A 22,701-nucleotide genomic window follows, 5' to 3' on the forward strand; every position below is an offset into this window, starting at 1 on the left:
ATGAGGCTTATACTTTACTGGTTGAAAAGTGGAAGTGAACACTAAGGGAAGGCTCAGTTTGAATCAGTGAATTGGAAAAAGGGTCATGTCCCAGAAGATAAATTTTTCGCCAAATACAAAAAACTATTTTACTACACAACCAGTTCGAGCACGGTGTCGTGGAGCTTCCGTACAGCAATTGGCCTCAGGTTGAAACAATATACACCATTAGACATACTTTAGCCATCGACTGCAGTCAGTTATGGAGTCTGAATGTACTAGAGACGACCCCTTTTCGAACATGTTGATGTGGACGATGTAAACAGCGTTTTGTCTGCAGCGAAAGGATTATGTTACACAACTTTGTATTATTCATATCCGTTGCAGCAATGAAAGAGTGGCGGATCTCTCCTCACGCGATTATCCTGCTTCGGTCCCTTAAAAAGAAACCTTGAGGCGTGTAGCAGGCAGTTACAGAATTATTCATCTACATCTACATGTACATTTATACTCCGCAAGCCACCCAACGGTGTGTGGCGGAGGGCACTTTACGTCCCACTGCATTACCTCCCTTTCCTGTTCCAGTCGCGTATGGTTCGCGGGAAGAACGGCTGCCGGAAAGCCTCCGTGAGCGCTCGAATTTCCCTACTTTTACATTCGTTATCTCCTCGGGAGGTATAAGTACGGGGAAATAATATATTCGATACCTCATCCAGAAACGCACTCTCTCGAAACCTGGACAGCAAGCTACACCGCGATGCAGAGCGCCTCTCTTGCAGAGTCTGCCACTTGAGTTTGCTAAACATCTCCGTAACGCTATCACGCTTACCAAATAACCCTGTGACGAAACGCACCGCTCTTCTTTGGATCTTCTCTACCTCCTCTCTCAACCCGACCTGGTACGGATCCCACACTGATGAGCAATACTCAAGTATAGGTCGAACGAGTGTTTTGTGAGCCACCTCCTTTGTTCATGGACCACATTTTCTAAGGACTCTCCCAATGAATCTCAACCTGGCACCCGCCTTACCAACAATTAATTTTATATGATCATTCCACTTCAAATCGTTCCGTACGCATGCTTCCATATATTTTACAGAAGTAACTGCTACCAGTGTTTGTTCCGCTATCATATAATCATACAATAAAGGATCCTTCTTTCTATGTATTCGCAGTACATTACATTTGTCTATGTTAAGGGTCAGTTGCCACCCCCTGCACCAAGTGCTTATCCGCTGCAGATCTTCCTGCATTTCGCTGCAGTTTTCTAATGCTGCAACTTCTCTGTATACTACAGCATCATCCGCGAAAAGTCGCATGGAACTTCCGACACTATATACTAGGTCATATATATAGTGAAAAGCAATGGTCCCATAACACTCCCCTGTGGCACGCCAGAGGTTACTTTCACGTCTGTAGACGTCTCTTCATTGAGAACAACATGCTGTTTGCTAAAAACTCTTCAATCCAGCCACACAGCTGGTCTGATATACCGTAGGCTCTTACTTTGTTTATCAGGCGACAGTGCGGATCTGTATCGAACGCCTTCTGAAAGTCAAGGAAAATATCATCTACCTGGTAGCCTGTATCTAATAATTTCTGGGTCTCATGAACAAATAAAGCGAGTTGGATCCCACACGATCGCTGTTTCCAGAATCCGTGTTGATTCCTACAGAGTAGATTCTGGGTTTCCAGAAATGACATGATACGCAAGCAAAAAACATGTTCTAAAATTCTACAACAGATCGATGTCAGAGATATAGGCCTATAGTTTTGCGCATCTGCTCGACAACCCATCTTGAAAACTGGAACTACCTGTGCTCTTTTACAATCATTTGGAACCTTCCGTTCCTCTAGAGACTTGCGGTACACGGCTGTTAGAAGGGGGGCAAGTTCTTTCGCGTACACTGTGTAGAATCGAATTGGTATCCCGTCAGGTCCAGTGGACTTCCCTCTGTTCATGCTGTAGGACACTTACACCAAACGGCTATCTTCGACCTGGTGCATCGGTTGGGTGATTGCCTCAATTCTCACAGAGATTTTGTCTGACTGGCATACCGATTCTGGACTGTACAGTCTTCTAAACGGAAACTTTTTGATCGGCTCCTTATATATCAGAAAGATAACTATCGAAGAACCTTGAGAACTAAGTAGTGCATTTCTAAATTATCGAACAAAATTTATGAACATCGACAAAGCCACATCCCCTGACGATGCGTGATACTACTAAGGGGTTTGAAATTCTGTTCTTAGAAGAGATCGAAGCATTACAGGGAATTTGAGTCAGAATCTATCCTTCACTACTTCTCTTTGATTTTCCCTCAAGCATTAGACCAGTTGGTCCGTTGCAACTCCTTCATCCAGCCATCTTCCTCTTGATCTACCGGCGTTTGTTCTTCCTTTAACGATGTACTGTAAAAGTTGTTTCGGAATACATTCACTGTACATTCTTTCTACATATTCTCTTCCATTCGTCCCTGTTGTCATTAATATTTTCATTTAAGTTGCATAAGCCTACATTCTTCCAGATGGTCTCATTTTTTAATCTCTTGTTATTATCTACTGGACTTTTGTCAAAAATATCATCTCGTTTGCTTTGGGTTTACTATGTGTTGTAGAGTTTGTAATCCAGTTTTCACTTCCATAGTCCACAGGAAACTGCATTGTGTCCGTTCGTACGTTTCCTCTCAGCGTTCTTTTTATGGTGCCAGACGTATTGAATGGCTCACTCTCTTTTTTTTTTTTTTTTTTTTAGTGTCCACTTCGCAGAGAAATTATATGTCACAGCCGGAGAATGTGGAGGTATTAACTTGTTCAATAACTTTGTTTTCTAATATGAATTACAACTTAAAGATGCTATTTTCTTTAGTTCATACAGCGCTCTATGTAAGTTACCTTTGTTAAAATATCTTCCATTAAAGCTGTTCCCTATATTACATTTTATAATTCGTTGTTTACCATATAAATTAAAAGGTATACATGAAATACAACACCCTCGTATGGCCCCTTTATTAATATTTGCTTTGGTGCTATTTCCAGATTTTTGCTTTACATTCATCAGTGATCCAGTGTATGCATTTCCGATAACTTCGATCACACGTAGCGGTATTCCGCTTGTTTCCATGATATTCCGTAGTTTTTCTCTGTGAACATCATAGAAAGCTTTAGTATAGTCCGTGAAAACAATGTAGGTTTCTTCTTCTCCCTATTATTTGTTTAATGAGAAAATGTTATTTGAGCAGACCTTCCTTTCCGGAAACATGTTTGTTCTTCGAGTATAATACTTTGTACGACTTTTCTGATTCTGTTTTGCTATTATCTACGCTTGTATTTTGTATACAGCGTGTAATAGACTTATACCTATTCCACAGTCCGTTCTTAATAGTCTTTCCAGAATAGATATTACCATTGCTTTCTTCTTTTGCTGCTAGTATTGATATTAAAAACCTAAATCACTGTACGTAGTTTCCTCAGGCAGCTATTTGAAAATTTTTGCATTTAGATGTCTGTTCCAAGAGATTTTCGGTTTTTAGATTTTTGACGCCTATTGGAATTCCTTAAATTCTGTTTTATCAATTTACGAAAGACATATGTTTATTTCATGTGTTTCCTCATTCTCCTCTTCTTCCTCTTTTTCTGAACACAGAGTTTTGCAGAAATTCATTTACTCTCCTCTGTTAAGAAGATCTAAAGTTGCCACATCCCTTTCTTCGATGTTTAGATGTTTCATTATTTTCCATACAGTAGACTGGCGGCCCTGTACAACTCTTTCTTATTAGATATACAGTATGTTTCGCAGCTTTCTTTATATGCAGATCTTGGCTTCTTTTCTTTGTATCTTATAGTACTACAACGTCGGAAGAATACCTGTCATGCGCTATAGTAAATGTAGTGTATTTTTCCGTTGAAGAGCATATTTTAATTCTTCGCTCCGAATAGTAAATTTTTCTTTAGTTTTGTATTTAAATCTTTTTTTTCCAGTGTTTCGGAAGCTGCCCTGTCAAGTAGCTGTGTTACTTCCTGCCACTCTAATTCGACGTTTTTACTCGTTGGTTCCTTTACCATATATCATAAGTGACTGACATAAATGTATGAGATTTGGATTTTCTAGTAAGTTAGTTTTCCGTACTGTTTCCTTTGTAGTTTTCTTTTTGTGTGCTGTTCTTGCCCATTTAGCTGAAGTTCTACTTTCCATGTTACTAAGAAATGAGTAGAGCTTACATCTGTTCCTCTCATCACTCTTATGTCCTGGAATAATTTCACGTCTTTTCATTTGCTGCTAAAAGATCTATTATTAACGTTGAGATAAATTTGTGACTCTATCACTGTTTCAAAAGATGTTTTCCACTGACAATAAATTAAAGTCTAGTAACAATTTTTTCATTATGATTAATTGCTGCTTCTTCATTTTTTCCAGTTACGAACTTAATGGACAGTTGTCCTAGGACTCATGTGACCTGCTACTCGTATGTCAATATGGTCATTCTTATTTGTGGCATCAAGGATATTTTGTAAGCTCTTCTAAATTCATCAGATTTACTCTTTCTTCCTTCTTCAGGGGCATACACTGATAGAATGCTCACACAAGCTGTCCCAAGAGCACTGGTGAATTTTCAGCTATATGACACAAACGATTATTCCAAGCAAAAAGTCTAGTAAACATGCTCTCTAAAATGCATACCTGAAGAGCAACGATCACACGTTTATCGCCGCTGCTGTGAAACACATTTATTCTACTGAACATGTGCCCATTGCTCTTAAGGTATGCAGTTTAGAGCCCACGTTAACATTTTTTTGTTTCATACTATATCCTCCTAAAATATGGAAAACCAAGTGCATGTAGTGGAAGACACTTGTTTCACAGTATCGAAGATGAAGAAATGTTAATAGCCCTTTACGTATGCATTTCGGCGCCCATGTTTCCTAGACTTCTTTGCTTCGAATGATCGTTCATGTCACATTCCTGAATATTGACCATTCCTCCTGGGACGCCGTGAATATCCCAGAGCTATTTTGAACACGCATGTGACACTCCTGTCGTTTACCCAAGTTTAAGATGCCGTCCTGCTTCTCCATTTCTCACGTACTGGAGTGGCTATCCCTGCTGCTGCTCTGTTTTCCATAGGCACATCACTACAAATTAATAAATAATTTCCAAGTTCATGTTTTCTTTCCTGCTTCTTCTTCGTCTCCGACAACATAATCAAGCCGAGCCTAGCATTCTTAGCTTCTCTTAGTAATTCGTATTCTCTACCGGCACGGCCACATATGTTGTAGGTTCCCACGTTTACATGTTCTGATACTTCTCCGTTTCTTTCTGATTAGATACTGACTGCGTAATTTTCTTTCACCACCAGGATGCGAGCCCGGTTTCTGCTGGTCCAGAGCTGACGCAGAAGCGTGGTAGGCCATCTCCCTTAGTCTTGGAGTCTTCTCGGCCCGGATTGGTTTGCAGTTTTATTATGTACGTCGAAATTTGCGTTAAACTTTCGTAAACACATTTCCTCTCTCTTCAAACACCAACACTTTGTGGCATTTTAGATTAACCCAAAACGTTGACCTGCATTGGTTTTTTTTTCTGTACTGGAAGTGGAGAAAAGTTCTGGCTCCATTAGAACTGGAATTTTATTAATATAATTGGCAACTGTTGCATATTAAAATCAAATTAACGGATTCTTTAGACAGTCCATCCGTAACTGTTTCCTGTAATACTTCTTCGTGGCAAAGCATTTTCGGCTTGGAAGCTATTACAGTATCAGATACGGTACTAGCGGTTTGTGTTCTAAACACGTAATAAATCACCTTTCTGTCGGGGTTCGTGGCCGTTGCAGATGTCGAATTATAGTGGCGTAGGCACGCGTGTGGGCAACAAGCTGTAAGCCACGGGAGTGTCACCTGGGCGGAACCCGTAACGTGGCCATTCACCTCTGTGGTTGCGTCTTAGCGGCACACCACAATTCGTCAGGTCCTTTTCTTTTCTCCAGATATGAACAAAAACTCGCCATTTTGTTTCTCTTAAGCTGTTGAGTTGATAAAGATAAATATGTCGCTAACAATTTTCAAACAATTTTAGGACTGCTTCAGTATAATTAACTCCTTAGTTAATGTTTCATGCGGTTGATTAACATTTCACAAGATGAATATCTTACTACTCATTTTCAGATATTGAACAGCTGAGTTAAGTGCGCTGGGAATCCTATATTATTTAGCAGTTCCTCCAGTAAGTTTCGTATCAACTGTCAAATGCATTAAATTATAAGGTCAGCGTTGGCCGTAATATTGATGGTTTATTGATAGAAAAATCGATTTTCGATCACATAGTGATCATCTTCAGTGCTGTGGCGTAAAAATTAAACTCATAGGCACTGGTATCATTATCAGTAAGCAAAGCCAAGAAACGATCACAATAATTGGTTCACAGTCTTCTTCTGCAATATTTCTTTTACCCATCCTTCATTTAGGTTATTTTGATCGTTTCTTAGCTTTGGTTACTGATAATAACTTGATATCAGTGCCTATGAGTTTAATTTGTACACCACAACGCTGAAGATGATCGCTATGCGATTGAAAATCGATTTTGCTATCAATAAACCATCAATATCACGGCCAACGCTGACCTTCCTTCTAATTTCACGCATATGCTCGTTGTGCACACAGCACTCCATGGAGTCACCAATCAATAAGTCAAATGCATTCTCCTTGTTTATGAACACTTAGCAAGTGGGTAAATTAAACGCTCTCTTTTTTCACTTATTAGTGTCTTAATGTCATTGTCCCAGGTTCACAGTCTTCTTCTGCAACATTCCTTTTACCCATCCTTCATTTGGGTTATGGTTTACAGGATTTTATTGATTAGGTTAAGTCTGTTTGATACAAAAGTGTAAGAACATATTTTTAGGAAAGAGTACTTTCAGAGTTTCTAATTAGGGTTAAGATTTTGCAATCATTTCTTTCCACTTTTCTGAGAATATTACAGTGCATCTTACGATGACATAATTTATTGGTACACCAAAATTTACAAACCAAAACTTACAAATGCTTTTACATATTCGATATTCAACAATATTTGACTGTTTATTTAGGATGATGAAAAGTGTGTTGCGACACTGAAGAGAAATCTTCCATTGTATTTGAAGGGTAACAGCAGTAGGGGAAGACAGACATTGGAACATATCGAACAAATAACTGAGGTAGTCTGTTCAAGAGGTTGGCGCAAGAGACGATTTGTGCCGGGCCACATAAAATCAGTGAGAAGACTAACGGTCAAAAAATAATTCAGAATATTAAAATATGAATAATAATAAATATTTATTATAATTTCATAGTAGTTTATCACCACTGACATTTACAAAACAATGTTTCAGAGAAGTTTAAATTCAAAATACAGTTTTGTGTAACAATTGTTTATGGGAAACCATTATTTATCTTACACATTGTTCCCTGATATAGAGTCGTGTTCCTATTGGCCTGTTTGATAGTCTGAGTATTATTATGAATAGATAAATGAGTGGAAAGTACTCTATTCAGTTTTGATTGTTTGAAATTTACCTTGAATCCCGGAACAAGATATAAAATTTTGTTAGGCAAGGTAAGGAATTACTTGACTGCATATCACTTTAAAATCGGTAAAGTTAAAAAATCGAAAAATGGAATCACAAATATATTCATGCAAATTTTATTGTATTGTTTTAGTATTATGTCCGTTGTGCATTGTTTGGCGTGCAGTACTTCAACATTGCGATGTTGATAGCGTATAGAAAGCAATTTATTGGCTGCTCTGGAACGGTCGTAGGTAGTTACGATTGTTTTGTGTCAGCTTTCACGTTCCGTGGTAAGTAAACATAAGTTTTTCCAACATGCAGTTCTTTCAAAAGTTGTTGATTAAAATTTCTTTGAGTGTTAGTTTACAATTTTAAGTAATACTCTGGAATCGCTACTTTTTTCTTTTTTTTTTTTTGTTCAGTTTGCGCGTGTTACGATTTATTCTATTCGTAGTGCATGCACATGTTCAAGTATCAAGATTCACTGTCCGAGATGGCATAATTGGTCCATAATAGACAGATCACGGTATTACTATCAAGTTTTCAACTTCGATAGCCAAAATAGGGACTGAAGTATCGGTAACCATACCAGTCCTAAAGTGATACGCACACCTCATATTAAACATTAAAGAATTATAGTTTTAGCTTGAATAGTTATGGGAGGAATTACTGTCGCTTACGGCAATACGTTTTAAACTTTAAACGTTCACAGCTTGTTTCGGAACTGATTCGTTGTTACCAATCTCTCAGGCGCACACGCGGTGTAGTGATCAGCCAATTGCGACTGCAAAGGGTACATATGGCGTTACTTGTCCACCATTTGCTTGCTTTCGACAGAACTGTCCTCTAAAAGCAAAGTTCATTTGGTGATCTATAATTGAAATACAGTGAGCACAAATACGCAAAAAGCCCCGATATTGTTCCATTATGCCGATGCTAAGCAGCCACGGGAATTAGATGAACAATGAAATGTGCGGTGGTATCAATCCGAAGACATTTAACGTGGAATAGGTACGTGGATTTCAGGTTAAAATTCTCTGAAAGAGAACCAGAGAAGTACAGTTCATCAGTAAATGACATCGCTTACTGAAACAAAACCTAAGGCATTTACTGCTATTTCTCAATATGCATTGTAACATAGTTGGAGCAACGGAAGATGTTGTGGAAATGGGAGGAAAATTTATGTATGTATGTATGTAGTAAATCGGGGACCTAGAAACGACGGAGAGGCTTCGTCCCGCCGTAGCCCTCAGTGGTTCACAACCCCACAACAGGCCACAGCAGTCCACCCACCCCACCGTCGCCCCACACGGAACCCAGGATTATTGTGTGGTTAGGCCCCTAGTGCCCCCCCCCCCCCCCCCGCTCCGAAATCCCTCGGGAACGTCTCATACTAGCCGAGAGTACCCCCAAATATTTGCGCGGAAGAATAATTACTGTGTACGTGTATGTGGAAATAGAGTTTACACAGCAATCGCCGACACAGTGTAACTGCGGCGGAATACGGGGAACCAACCAGCATGGAAAACCGCCTAAAAACCATCCACAGGCTGGCCGGCACACCGGACCTCGACACTAATCCACCAGGCGGATTCGTTCCGGGGACCTGCACGCCTTCCCGCTCGGGATGCAGCGAGTTAGACCGAACGGCTAGCCGGGCGTGCAAACTTATGTAACACGTCATTGATTTGTGCCGTTATCACAAGGGTGTCAGACAAATTCTCAAAGATTTTCCGTGGGAGAGGCTACAGAAAATATGTTGTTCATCACATAAGACAGTTTTAAGTCTGATGGGTGCTCGCCGCCAAGACTAATCAAGAGAAAATATTTATTCTTCCTGATAAGTCACATAAATTCACCAACATTATAAAATTTGTAAAACTTATATGAAGCTGATCGATTTTCGCCAAGGTGTACGCAAACAGGACGTAAAATGAGTTTTGTTTAATGCGCGATTTCCTCCACACAGATACCTATTGCACTGTTCAGTGGACGTCGGATAATCGTTTCTCACTATAAATGTACATTTTTCTGGAAAATACGGAGTTGCATTAGTTTCATAAGCTTAGGTATAACTTGTGTTGCAATTCCGAGAAGCCCTTATCGGCATAGTTAACCCTAGGACGCCTAAGAGGGGGTTCGTTGAACCCACAATTGTTTTATGTCCCCTGCTTTTGCCCAAGTAACTTTCATACTACATATCCCCTTTGAGTTATTGTTTGTTGGCTATTTTATGAAACGTTAGTGTCAATATATTTTATAGAAAATACCTGCTTTGAAAGAAAAAATAAACAAACATATTATGGGTCCAACAAACCCCCTCGTTAGTCTTCCATGCTATAGAAGATTTCCCTTAGTAGGATTTCGTATTTATCATCTCTACAACAATGCAAGTTAGTTTCTTGTTGGTTGGTATTCTTGATATTCACAACAATCGGTTTACTTTCAGAGGAAGTGATTGTTGATGTCAGTCAGCTGTTATTTATCTTGTAAACTTACAGTGAGTTAGTGCAGTACCCTACTGTTCACACCCAGACTTAGAAATGAGTAAAAGAATGCGTGACTCGTATTTAGAAAGAGTTCTGAATGAAATTTTAGATGAAGATTCTGACTCGGGGAGTGAAAGCGAATATGAGGATGGTGTTATGGAGTATAATTCAGATTGGGAAAGTGATTTGGATATTAGAGAAGATGAAGATAGCGCAGCTTCAGGCAGTGACCATCAGGATGCTATTGTGGCCAAGTCTGGAAGAAGGTACGTAACCACACAGCCTAGAATTCCTCGGAGGTCTGTTGCTAATATAGTAAGAGAGCAGGCAGGAGTAACTCCAGCTGGTGTTTACCATTCACCTGGAGAAGCCTTGAAGTTAATTCTTACGCCTGACATCATGGATGTTATAGTAAAACATTCAGATGAAGAGGCAGTTAGGCGAAATGTTACTTTTACTAATGAGAAAGAATTGTATGCCTTTATAGGAATCGTGATACTTATGGGGGCAAATAAGGACAATTCTGTCAGTGTACGCGATCTTTGGTCAGACCTAAGGGGTCAGCCAGTTTACAAGGGTATTATGGCAAGAGAACATTTCAAGGAACTTATTGCAATCATAAGGTTTGATGACAAAAGTACCCGCCAACTAAGAAGGGAAGCAGACAAGTTCACAGCAATCCGTGATGTTTTCAACAAAGTGAATGATAGGTTTCCACTACTGTATAAACCAGATGCTCAGCTTGTTTAGAGGGCGCTGCCCCTTCAAGTATTTATCAAGGATAAACCGGGCAAGTATGGCATCCTTATACGCATAATGTCCGATGCAGTTGACAGATACGTCTTGAATATTGAACCTTATGCAGGTAATGTTCAGAATTTGTCGAAAGGAGAACGGGGTTCAGCAGCTGTCGGCAAACGTCTGGTAGCACCTGTGAAAAATACTGGTCGAAATATTACTACAGACCGATACCACACATTGATGGATTTGGCGGAAGAGTTATACCAAAACTACAAAGTTACTACAGTAGGAACTCTCCAGTCAAACAGGAAGCATATTCCAGACATAAAGAAGAACACATCAAATCGAGGGCTATATTCATCAATGTTCTTGTTCACAGACCTATCAACAGGTAGGCCTCCAGTAACTTTGGAGTCCTACATAGCAAAAACCAAACCAAGTAAAAACTTACTGATGTTGTCAACAATGAACCAAGACAAAGGCACTGTTGGAGGAGAGAAGAATAAAACCGAAATAAATGTATATTATAATTCCACTAAAGGAATTGATACAATTGATCAAATGGCGCGTATGTACACCTGCAAGAGGGGAACAAAGAGATGGCCTGTATTTTACTCTCTCATCGACATTTGTGCTATCAATGCAACCACTATATTCGTCCAGCATCATCCAAGATGGAATGAAAAGAAACACAACAAACGGAAACTTTATCTTCTGCAAGCTGGGATGGAACTAGTGAAATTGCAGGTAGAAGAAACAAGTGGCAATGGCTCTCAAATGGGTCAAATGGCTCTGAGCACTATGGGACTTAACTACGGTGGTCATCAGTCCCCTAGAACTTAGAACTCCTTAAACCTAACTAACCTAAGGACATCACACACATCCATGCCCGAGGCAGGATTCGAACCTGCGACCGTAGCAGTCGCGCGGTTCCGGACTGCGCGCCTAGAACCGCTAGACCACCGCGGCCGGCAACAAGTGGCAATGCAAGAGGGTTATCTAACCAAATTGTTCAATCAATGGAGACTATTCTACAAAAGAAAACCAAAGAAGTGACAACAGAGGCACGTCAGCCTCCTGCAGGGTAAGGTTGGTGCCATATTTGTGTAAGAGAAGCTAAAACAAAAAAGCAGAAGTACAACAATCTAAGTAAACCGAAACAGTATTATGGACAGTGTCATAAACATGTGTGTAAGACACATTCAGAAAAAATTGTGAATTGTGTCTCTTGCCTTGAAGTTGAGTACTCAGAGTAGTCTACTGTTTCTACTGTTTATGAACACATCTGTAATTTGTATTGTAATATGACAATTTTTTATTCACTCAATCCAATGTTTATAACAATTAACAACATTTATAAACCGATGCCTTAGTTAAAATACATAAACCATTTTGACAGTTGTAGTTTTTCGTCAGTAATACACGTGGGCTCGCCGAACCCCCCACCCCCCTTAGGCATTCAAGTTAGAAAAAAAGGCTTGGGTGTCCTAGAGTTAATGAACATTAGGATTATATGTCTATCTGGGACATGGCCATTCTGCGTTCCGTAGAAATTTCGGTGTGAACAGACAGGACTATGTAAATAGCGCTCGCGGGTTTGAAATTGCTTTTCACAATGTTGACTGGAATGCACTCTTTGAATGTGTGTGTGAATTCCTAAGGGACCAAACTTGCTGAAGTCATCGGTCCCTAGAATTATACACTACTTAAACTAACTTAAGCTAAGAACAACACACACGCCTATGCCCAAGGAAGGACTCGAACCTCCGGCGGGAGGGGCTGCGCTATCCGTAACATGGTGCCTCAAACCGTGAGGCCACTCCGCGTGGCACACTCTTTGAAATTCTGAAGTTGTGTATAAAATACAAGGAGCGAAAGATAATCTACAAATTGTACAGCAACTGAACTGCAGTTATAGCAACTGAACGACACAAGGGAAATAGTTGTTGAAAAGAGAGTGACACAGGCTTGAAGTCTATAGCCCGTGATAGTCGTAAGTTGATCCAGCAATAAGAGGAACTAAGGAGAAATTTAGAAAAGAAATTAAAGTTCAGCCTTCCTTAGGTAAGGAAAACCTGGAATTACGCACACAAGAAGACACACGAAGCCTACGACGAAATTGACTCCGTTCAAGAAACCCACCGTTACGGCAAGCAGAACAGCTAGATGTCATTAATATCGAAGTGAGGCGTCTCTAGGATTGGAATTGTTAACATATTGAAAATCCTGAGCTGGCCGCGGTGGCCGAGTGGTTCTAGGTGCTACCGCCTGGAACCGCGCGACCGCTACGGTCGCAGGTTTGAATCCTGCCTCGGGCATAGATGTGTGTGATGTTCTTTGGTTAGTTAGGTTTAAGTAGTTCTGTTCTAGGGGGCTGATGGCCTCAGAAGTTAAGTCCCATAGTGCTCAGAGCCATTTCAACCACTTTTGAAAATCCTGAAGTGCGTGAGCATAACTGTGATGCTGCTGGCACAGAACTCAACAGAGCTCGCACTGGGAATGGTCGATGATGAAACTGACTGGAAAAATGTGGTGCTGTAGCGTCTCGTGTTTGTGACTGTGGGGCTCCGAACCAGACAATCAAGCTCAATAGAAATGAATGCCTGCCGTGTTCCTATCAGTGGAGTCAGAGCAACCTCATGAAAGTTGACGATACAGCTCTTATATGGATGAGGAACTAAGACAAATATCGACATTTAGTTAGTTTTATATGTGGTTTTGCCTTTCTTATTCTCGTTATCTACATATACTAATGTTATTCACCCGTATTTTTTACAATGCATGTAAGCAACATGAATAAATAAATAATAAAAACGACATATTTTCTACGGAACTGGACAAAGGGACTTTTAAGAACAGTGCATTTGTAATGTCGACTTCCTTTCTTAGTGCCAGTTGTTTGCAGCTTAAGCAGTACAACGATAACTACACTTTCCTGCAAGGACCATTAAGGTAACTTCTGTGGATATGTTATATAGCTAAAATATTAGATAGCAGTTCATGCTAAATGTCGTGGCATCTTTCTGTCTCTGAAAGTGTCGGAAGTTCCATGCGGCTTTTCGCGGATGATGCTGTAGTATACAGAGAAGTTGCAGCATTAGAAAATTGCAGCGAATTCAGGAAGATCTGCAGCGGATAGGCACTTGATGCAGGGAGTGGCAACTGACCCTTAACATAGACAAATGTAATGTATTGCGAATACATAGAAAGAAGGATCCTTTATTGTATGATTATATGATAGCGGAACAATCACGGGTAGCAGTTACTTCTGTAAAATATCTGGGAGTGTGGGTGCGGAAGTGGAATGATCAAATAAAATTAATTGTTGGTAAGGCGGGTACCAGGTTGAGATTCATTGAGAGAGTCCTTAGAAAATGTAGTCCATCGACAAAGGAGGTGGCTTACAAAACACTCTTTCGACCTATACTTGAGTATTGCTCATCAGTGTGGGATCCGTACCAGGTCGGGTTGACGGAGGAGATAGAGAAGATACAAAGAAGAGCGGCGCGTTTCGTCACAGGGCTATTTGGTAAGCGTGATAGCGTTACGGAGATGTTTAGCAAACTCAAGTGGCAGACTCTGCAAGAGAGGCGCTCTGCATCGCGGTGTAGCTTGCTCGCCAGGTTTCGAGAGAGTGCGTTTCTGGACGAGGTATCGAATATATTGCTTCCCCCTACTTATACCTCTCGAGGAGATCACGAATGTAAAATTAGAGAGATTCGAGCGCGCACGGAGGCTTTCCGGCAGTTGTTCTTCCCGCGAACCCTACACGACTGGTACAGGAAAGGGAGGTAATGACAGTGGCACGTAAAGTGCCCTCCGCCACATACCGTTGGGTAGCTTGCGGAATTGTCTTTGGAGAGAATCAGTAATCACTTGTTGTAAAACATATTTTATTGTCCTCTATAGTACTTTAATTTTTTTTAAAGAAGAGTGGTTTGAGCTTCACATGAATCATTCTCACGTCTGACTGCATTAGCATCTAACAAACGAAATTTAACTGCTGCTTTTGCTAGCTGCGACCCCGTCGCAAATAAAAACAGTGATCTCGGAAGTAGAGAATGTTTTCTTTAATTCCGTTAATTGATCTCAGGAAGAGTGTCGTAAGGCTGTTTACTTCGGTGAATAATGGCCGTCATCAGATTCTGTCAGGGAATGGGAAACCAAACAAACTACCAAACGAATACCTCCTGTAAACCAGAAATTATAAAATAATGAAAAGATATTAATTACATACGAGGGCGGTTCAGAAAGTAACCTCCGATTGGTCACAGTGCGGGATGTGGGGGGAGTAGCGACGCCATCTGTGCGTTCACGCACTCAACAGGTCAGTCGGCATCAAGCCGTGGTCGAGTGAACGTCGTACCTGCGCTAGTTTAGTTTTTGTGGCAGTTTGAAATGTGTGCTGCAATAGAAAACCCCGCCAAATGTGAAGTGCGTGCTGCCATAAGGTTTTTTACAGCCAAAGGATATTCTGCAGCAGCTATTCATCGTGAGCTTTGTGCCGTGTACGGACCAAGAGTTATGAGTGAAGGAGTTGTCCGTGAATGGGTACGTTTATTTAAAAGTGGACGAGAAAACGTTCATGATGAAGAGAGGAGTGGTAGACCATCATTGGTGACTGACGAACTCGTTCAGACAGTTGATGCAAAAGTTCGTGAAAATCGACGTTTCTCAATGTCGGAGTTGTCTACTGGTTTTCCACAGATTTCTAAGACTCTCTTGTACGAGATAGTGACAGCAAGATTGGGTTACCGTAAGTTCTGTGCACGATGGGTGCCCAAAATTCTTACCGACCACCACAAAACTCAAAGAATGGCCTCTGCATTAGACTTTCTGTCATGTTATGAGGACGAAGGAGAACCATTGTTAAACAGAATCGTGACCGGTGACGAAACCTGGATTAAGTACGTGAACCCCGAGACAAAAGAACAATCAAAGATGTGGGCACATTCAAATTCGCCTACCAAACCAAGAAAAGCCTCGCAAGATTTTTCTGCCAGAAAACTGATGGCAACGGTGTTTTGGGATGCCAAAGGGGTGTTGTTGGTTGAATTCATGGAACGTGGTACGACCATTAATCAAGACGTGTACTGTGAAACAATAAAAAAGTTACGACGGGCTATACAGAACAAACGCCGTGGTATGCTGACTTCCGGTATCGTTTTTTTGCACGATAACGCCCGTCCTCACTCTGCTCGCAGAACAACGGCCCTTCTTGAGTCCTTCAAGTGGGACGTTATCAACCCTCCACCTTACAGCCCAGACCTGGCGCCAAGTGATTATCACCTCTTCATGCATTTGAAGAAATGGCTCGGGTCACAGCGGTTTGATGACGACGAAGAGCTCAAAGATGCGGTCACAGGCTGGCTCCAGGCACAAGCGGGTGATTTTTATGCAGAAGGAATTTCAAAGCTTGTGAAGAGATACGATAAGTGCCTCAATCGCTATGGAGACTATGTAGAAAAATAGTGCAAAGATGTAGTTGTAAGATGTATATATTAAAATATTTTTATTTAACTTGGTGTATTTTTTTAAATCAACCGGACGTTACTTTCTGAACGGACCTCGTATATACGAAATGCAGAAAACGAACTTAAAAATGCGCCTGAATAAAACAGATCAGTTTCGTGTTATTCTACTATGATTTAGCGAAATCGATATATTCGCAAGAAAAATGAAAAAAAAAAATATATATAGTGCGTGCCGGGCCACAGTGCAGGGAGATTCATATTGTGATTGGCATGGCTTAACCATGTTGATATAACATATGAACTCTTCTGCTTTATACAGTTATGTTTCACCGAAATTTCTAGCTGATGTTCTCTGTATGCATGAAACTAGTACCTTTTCGTTATTTTATAATCTGAATATCGATAATCTGATGGCTGTTATTACCACTGACTAAAATTTTAAAAAGCAGTTCCGTTTACCTCTGCCTATAACAGTGTAGTAGTACTGCCTATAACAGTGACTGCCCTGCTTAAAGTGATAGACGTGGTGATGACTGCTGAGAACGATATGCTACGAGCGTTCAATGAGTAATAGAACACTTTTCCTTCGGAAAGCAGGTTGATTTTATCCACGTTTCCAGCACCATACTATTCACCACTTTTTGGCTACAAAACCGTATTTTTCAACATAACTGCCGTTCAATTACATGGCCTTACGCCACTGGGAGGGCCTATACGCCCGCATGGTACCATTCCACTCGTTGACGTCGGAGGCAAAGTCTTGGTGCATCAGTAACCGCCCCATCACTCACGTGCTGCTTCCCACGAAGTGCACCCTTCAGTGAGGCAAACGCAAGTCGGAAGGTGCGAGTTCCGGTTTGTAGGGCGGATGGGGCAGAACATTCCAATGAAGTTTTGTGAGTTCCTCTCGGGTTCGCTGACTTGCGTGAGCGTTGTGTTAACATGGAGAAGAACGTTAGCATTTTTGTGGCAACGAACACGCTGAAGTCATTTCTTCAATTTAACGATGTCAGCACAGTGCACTTCAGAGTTGATCGTTGCGCCCTAACATTAAACAGAATAACTTCTTCAGATTCCCAAAAGACCGCCGCCATGACTTTTCCGGCTGAGGGTGTGGTATTGAACTTTTTCTTCGGAGCATTGTTTTTTGTTTACGGGTCGAAGTTATGAACCCATGTTTCATCGCCTGTGACGATGTTCAACACAAAATTGTCACGATCGCCTTCGTTACGACCAAGAAATTTCGGACAGATTGTCCTTCGTTGCTCTTAATAGTTTTCTGTTAGCCGGCTACGATCCCGGCGGGCACACACCTTTGAGCACCCCATCTGGATTTTCAGCACTACCCACTGAGACGTCGAGCTGTGCAGCGAGGTGTTTGACTTTGATCCGTATACTATCTCGAAAGAAATGTCATCACGTTCGAACACTGCAGGAGTCACAGCCGCGTGTGGCTTGCCCGCACGCGGGAGAACGATTTGCGCGACCTCGTTGCGATGATGACAAGCGCCTCTCCCAATTATTCATCGTCCTTCTGTTCACTTCCAGGTCTATGTAGACATTCTGCAAGCACCTACGAAAGTCTGTGATGCTCTGATTTTCCGCCGAAAGAAACTCATTGACAGTTCTCTGCTTGGAGCACACCACTGTTACAGATGCCATTTCGAAGGCTAAGTATAGCGCCGTTATCCATCGAAACTTTAGGGACTGAAGGGAAAATATTCCAAAATGTCCTACATCTGACCAAGAAAAAAATTTATCTTCTTACTGAACGCCCCTCTTGCAATAGACCGTCTCTGTATGCCATCCTTCTGACTGGAAGTCTTGGCGACCACAACTGTTCACTGTTGTAAGAAAATGAAACGCCCATAGCCGGGCTTACGATGTTATTTATTGCTTAGTTACCAGTTCGGCGTTTCCGTGCGCCGTCTTCAGGCTTGATGCTGAAGGGGATTTTACGATACATATACACGCTGCATCAGTAAGCAACGCAACTGGTTTACACTATCTGCAACTGTGATGTCAGCACACCAACATCAGCTGACATCACAGCCTATATATGTATCATCATTATTTCCTCAGCATCAACTAAGGCCTGAAGGTGGCGAATTGAAGCGACGAAATTGGTAGCTACACAATAAATAAGATCATAAGAACGGCTGAAGGAGTTTCATTTTCTTGCAAAGCCTACCTTTCTCTGGGTGGGACAACCAGGACGCCGTTACGCAACCAGCACTACCTGCTGCAGGATGACAGAACACCAGCTTAAGCCATAAAAGTCCTGTCACGGTCGCCAAACGCGCACGGCGGCACGTGACTGCGTTTCCGCGACTTGCGGCGGGCGTCGCGTTACGTAAACAGCCCGGTCGTTACCCTGCGGCCAGCCGGCCGTCACGCTGCACACACAGACGTGCCACGCCACGCCATTGACGCCAATAACACCTAACGGCGAACGTGTAGCGCCAACCCTGTCCGCAGCGATCACCAGTGCAACAAGGCAGACACACTCGTTCCTACTACACTGAAGAGCCAAAGAATCTGGTACACCAGTCTAATATTGTGTAGGACCCCCGTGAGCACGCAGAGGTACAGAAACACGACGTAGCATAGACTCGACTAATGTCTGAAGTAGTGCTGGAGGGAAATGACACCACGAATCCTGCAGGGATGTCCATAAATCCGTAAGAGTACGAGGGGTAGAGATCTCTTCTGAAGAGCACGTTGCCAGGCATCCCAGATATGCTCAATAATGTTCATCTCTGGGGAGTTTGGTGGCCAGCGGAAGTGTTTACACTCAGAAGAGTGTTCCTAGAGCTTGCCTGGACGTGTGGGGTGTCGTGTTGTGCTACTGGAAATGCCCAAGTTCGTCGGAATGCACAATGAACATAAATGGATACATGTGATGAGACTGGATGCTTACGTACGTGTTACCTGTCAGAGTCGTAACTAGACGGATCAGGCGTCCCACATCACTCCAATTGCACTCGACCCACGCACCATTACAGAGCCTCCACCAGCTTGAACGGTCCCCTGCTGACATGCAGGGTCCACAGATTCATGAGGTTGTCTGCATACCCGTACACGTCCATCCAGTCGATACATTTTGAAACGAGACGATCAGACAACATGTTTCCAGTCATCAACAGACCAATGTCGGTGTTGACGGTCCCAGGCGAGGCGTAAAGCTTTGTCTCATGCAGTCATCAAGGGTAGACGAGTGGGCCTTCGGTTCCGAAAGCCCATATCGATGATGTTTCGCTGAATGGTTCGCTCGCTGACGTTGACGGCCCAGCAACGAAATCTGCAGCAATTGGCGGAAGGCATGCACTGATTTCACATTGAACGATTATCTTTAGTCATCGTTGGTCCCGTTCTTGCATGAGTTTTCCGGTCGCAGAGATGTCGGAGATTTGATGTTTTACCGGATTCCTGATATTCACGGTACACTCGAGATGTGGTCGTACGGGAAAGTCCTCACTTCATCGCTACGTGGGAGATGCTGTCTGTGTCCCGTCGCTCGTGCGAGGACTGTAGCACCACGTTCAGACTCACTTAAAACTTGATAATCTACCATTGTAGCAGCAGTAATCGATCTAACAACTGCGCCAGACATTTGTTGTCTTATATATGCGTTCCCAACCGCAACACCGTATTCTGCCTGTTTGCAGATCTCTGTATTTGAATATGCAGCCTATACGAGTTTCTTGGGCGCTTAGAGCAGAACAGCGCTTACTAGATTAATGTTGCTATTGTGGTTACTAGTCCGAGGATAGGTTTGATGTTGTTCTCCGTGAAATTTATTTTGGCAACTCCTTTCATACCTGCATTACTGTTTCAGCCTACATACTGTATTCAAATCTTGGCCCTCCTTCCAATTCATAGTTACAAACATTCCTTCGTCACTAAATTAACATTTCGTTGACGCATCGGGGCATAACCAATCAATCTAACTTGCATTTTTTTCAATTAATGCCATATAAACAGCCTGACAAAAGTAGTGAAACACATTGAAGACATGGCAGGATGTCAATGTAATCTGAAAAAACGAACGAACACACCATCAGCGGGTACGTAAACCATTTAGAGCTGCAATCCTCGGAGACAGAACGGCCGCCAGACTGCATTAGAGCTGTTCATCTTCACTGTTGTTATCAGGCCTGCTAGGGTGTATCAGTGCTGAACACGGTCAGATGTCCAATGATCACTCTGAAGGACATGGAGGTGCTGCACAATAGTCTGAGAAATGATTTTTTTGTTTTTTTGAGTCATCAGGCTTCTGATTGGTTTGTGCAGCACGCCGCGAATTCCTCTCTTGTGATAATCTTTTCATCTAAGAGTAGCACCTGCAACCTACGTCCTCAATTGTTTGCTGGATGTATCCCAGTATCTATGTTCCTCTATTGCAGCGCCCTCTAGTACCATGGCAGTTATCCTGTGATGTCTTAATAGATGTCCTGTCATCTTGTCCCCTCTTCTTGTCAGTGTCTTCTCCTTTCCTTGCCGATTCTTGGGAGAACCTCCTCATTCCTTTATTTATCATGCCATCTAATTTTCGACATTCTTCTGTAGCACCACGTCTCAAATGCTTCGATTATCTTCTATTCTAGTTTTCTTACAGTCGCCGGCCTCTATGGCCGAGCGGTTCTAGGCGCTTCAGTTCGGAACCGCGCTACTGCTACAGTCGCAGTTTCGAATCCTGGCTCGGGCATGGATTGTGTGATGTCCTTAGGTTAGTTAGGTTTAAGTAGTTCTAAGTCTAGGAGACTGACGACCTCAGACGTTAAGTCCCATGGTTCTTAGAGCCATTTGAACCACTTTTTACAGTCCACGTCTCACTATCATACAATGCTGTGCTCGAAGTGTACTTCTTCAGAAATTTCTTCCTCAAGTTAAGATCTATGTCAGATACTTACAGACATCTCTTGGCTAGCAGTGCCTTTTTTGACAGTGCTAGTTTATTTTATATCCTCCTTGCGTCGTCCGTCATGGGCTATTTTGCTGCCTAGGTTGCAGAATTCTTCAACCGTCTTCATGGTGATCACCTATTACGATGTTAAGTTTCTCAAATGGCTCAAATGGCTCTGAGCACTATGGGACTTCTGAGGTCATCAGTCCCCTAGAACTTAGAACTACTTAAACCTAACTAAGGACATCACACACATCCATGCCCGAGGCAGGATTCGAACCTGCGACCGTAACGGTCGCGCGGTTCCAACCTGTAGCTCCTAGAACCGCTCGGCCACCCCGACCGGCTAAGTTTCTCAGTGTCCTCATTTCTGCAATGTTGAATCCTGTCTAGTCGTCAACTACGGGAGTCCAGGAAACCTACTTTCTCGGATCGCTAGACAAACAGTTCAAACAAATCGTGTTAGTGAGTTTTATTACGAAATAAACAACGACAGTACTTAACTTTGATAATAACACAGAAGTGTTTCAAGCAAAGGGCGGCGTGCAAATTAAACAATGTTCTTCAGGGTATACAATTGCTATGTTGCTGGTCTTGAAGTGCCTAACCTTGATGCTGCTGTAGAATTGGACCACGACCAGACGGGGCGGCGCCATGTCCTCTTCGCTTAGAGGTCGCTGACGGCGCGTTGTCGTCGGGTCGGTCAGCGTGCAATTAGCTGACATATTCATCACAGCCCTGTGTGCTCTCTTGTTTCCGACTCGCGTGCCGGCGCTTGACTTTACGCCGTAACATGCTACTTCTCATTACTTTCGTATTTTTTCCATTCACTCTCAGTCCCTCTTCTTTACTCATTAGACTGTTTATTCCGTCCAGCATATCCTGTAAATCTTCTTCACTTTCACTGAGGATAGTAATGTCATCATCTAATCTTAACACTGATATCCTTTCACCTTGATTTTTAATCCAACTCAGCAACCTTTCTTTTATTTCTGTCATCGATTCTTCGACGTATAAACTGAACGCTGGGGCGAAAGGCTACATCCCTGCCTTACACCTTTTTTCAATCCGTGTAATTTGTTCTCGGTCTTCCAGCCTTACTGTTTCCTCTTGATTCTTACACATATTGTATATTACCCGTTTTTCTCTGTAGGCTACCTCTATTTATCTGGTCCCGGCGGAGGTTCGAGTCCTCCCTCGGGCATGGGTGTGTGTGTTTGTCCTTAGGATAATTTAGGTTAAGTAGTGTGTAAGCTTAGGGACTGATGACCTTAGCAATTAAGTCCCATAAGACTTCACACACATTTGAACATTTTGAACATCTATTTTTCTCAGGAATTTGAACATTTTGCACTGTTTTACAGTGCTGATCACTTTTTCCAGGTCGAAAAATCCTCTGAATGTGTCTATATTTTGCTACAGTTTCCCTTCTATTATCAGCCACAACATCAGCACTGCCTCTCTGGAGCCTTTACCTTCCCTAAATCCAAACGACTCGTCATCTAACAGGTCCTCAGTTTTCTTTTCCATTCTTCCATTTATTATTCTTGTCAACAACTTGGATGCTTGAG

This window comes from Schistocerca serialis, chromosome 9, assembly GCF_023864345.2.
Source record: "Schistocerca serialis cubense isolate TAMUIC-IGC-003099 chromosome 9, iqSchSeri2.2, whole genome shotgun sequence".
Taxonomy (NCBI): Eukaryota; Metazoa; Arthropoda; class Insecta; order Orthoptera; family Acrididae; genus Schistocerca; species Schistocerca serialis.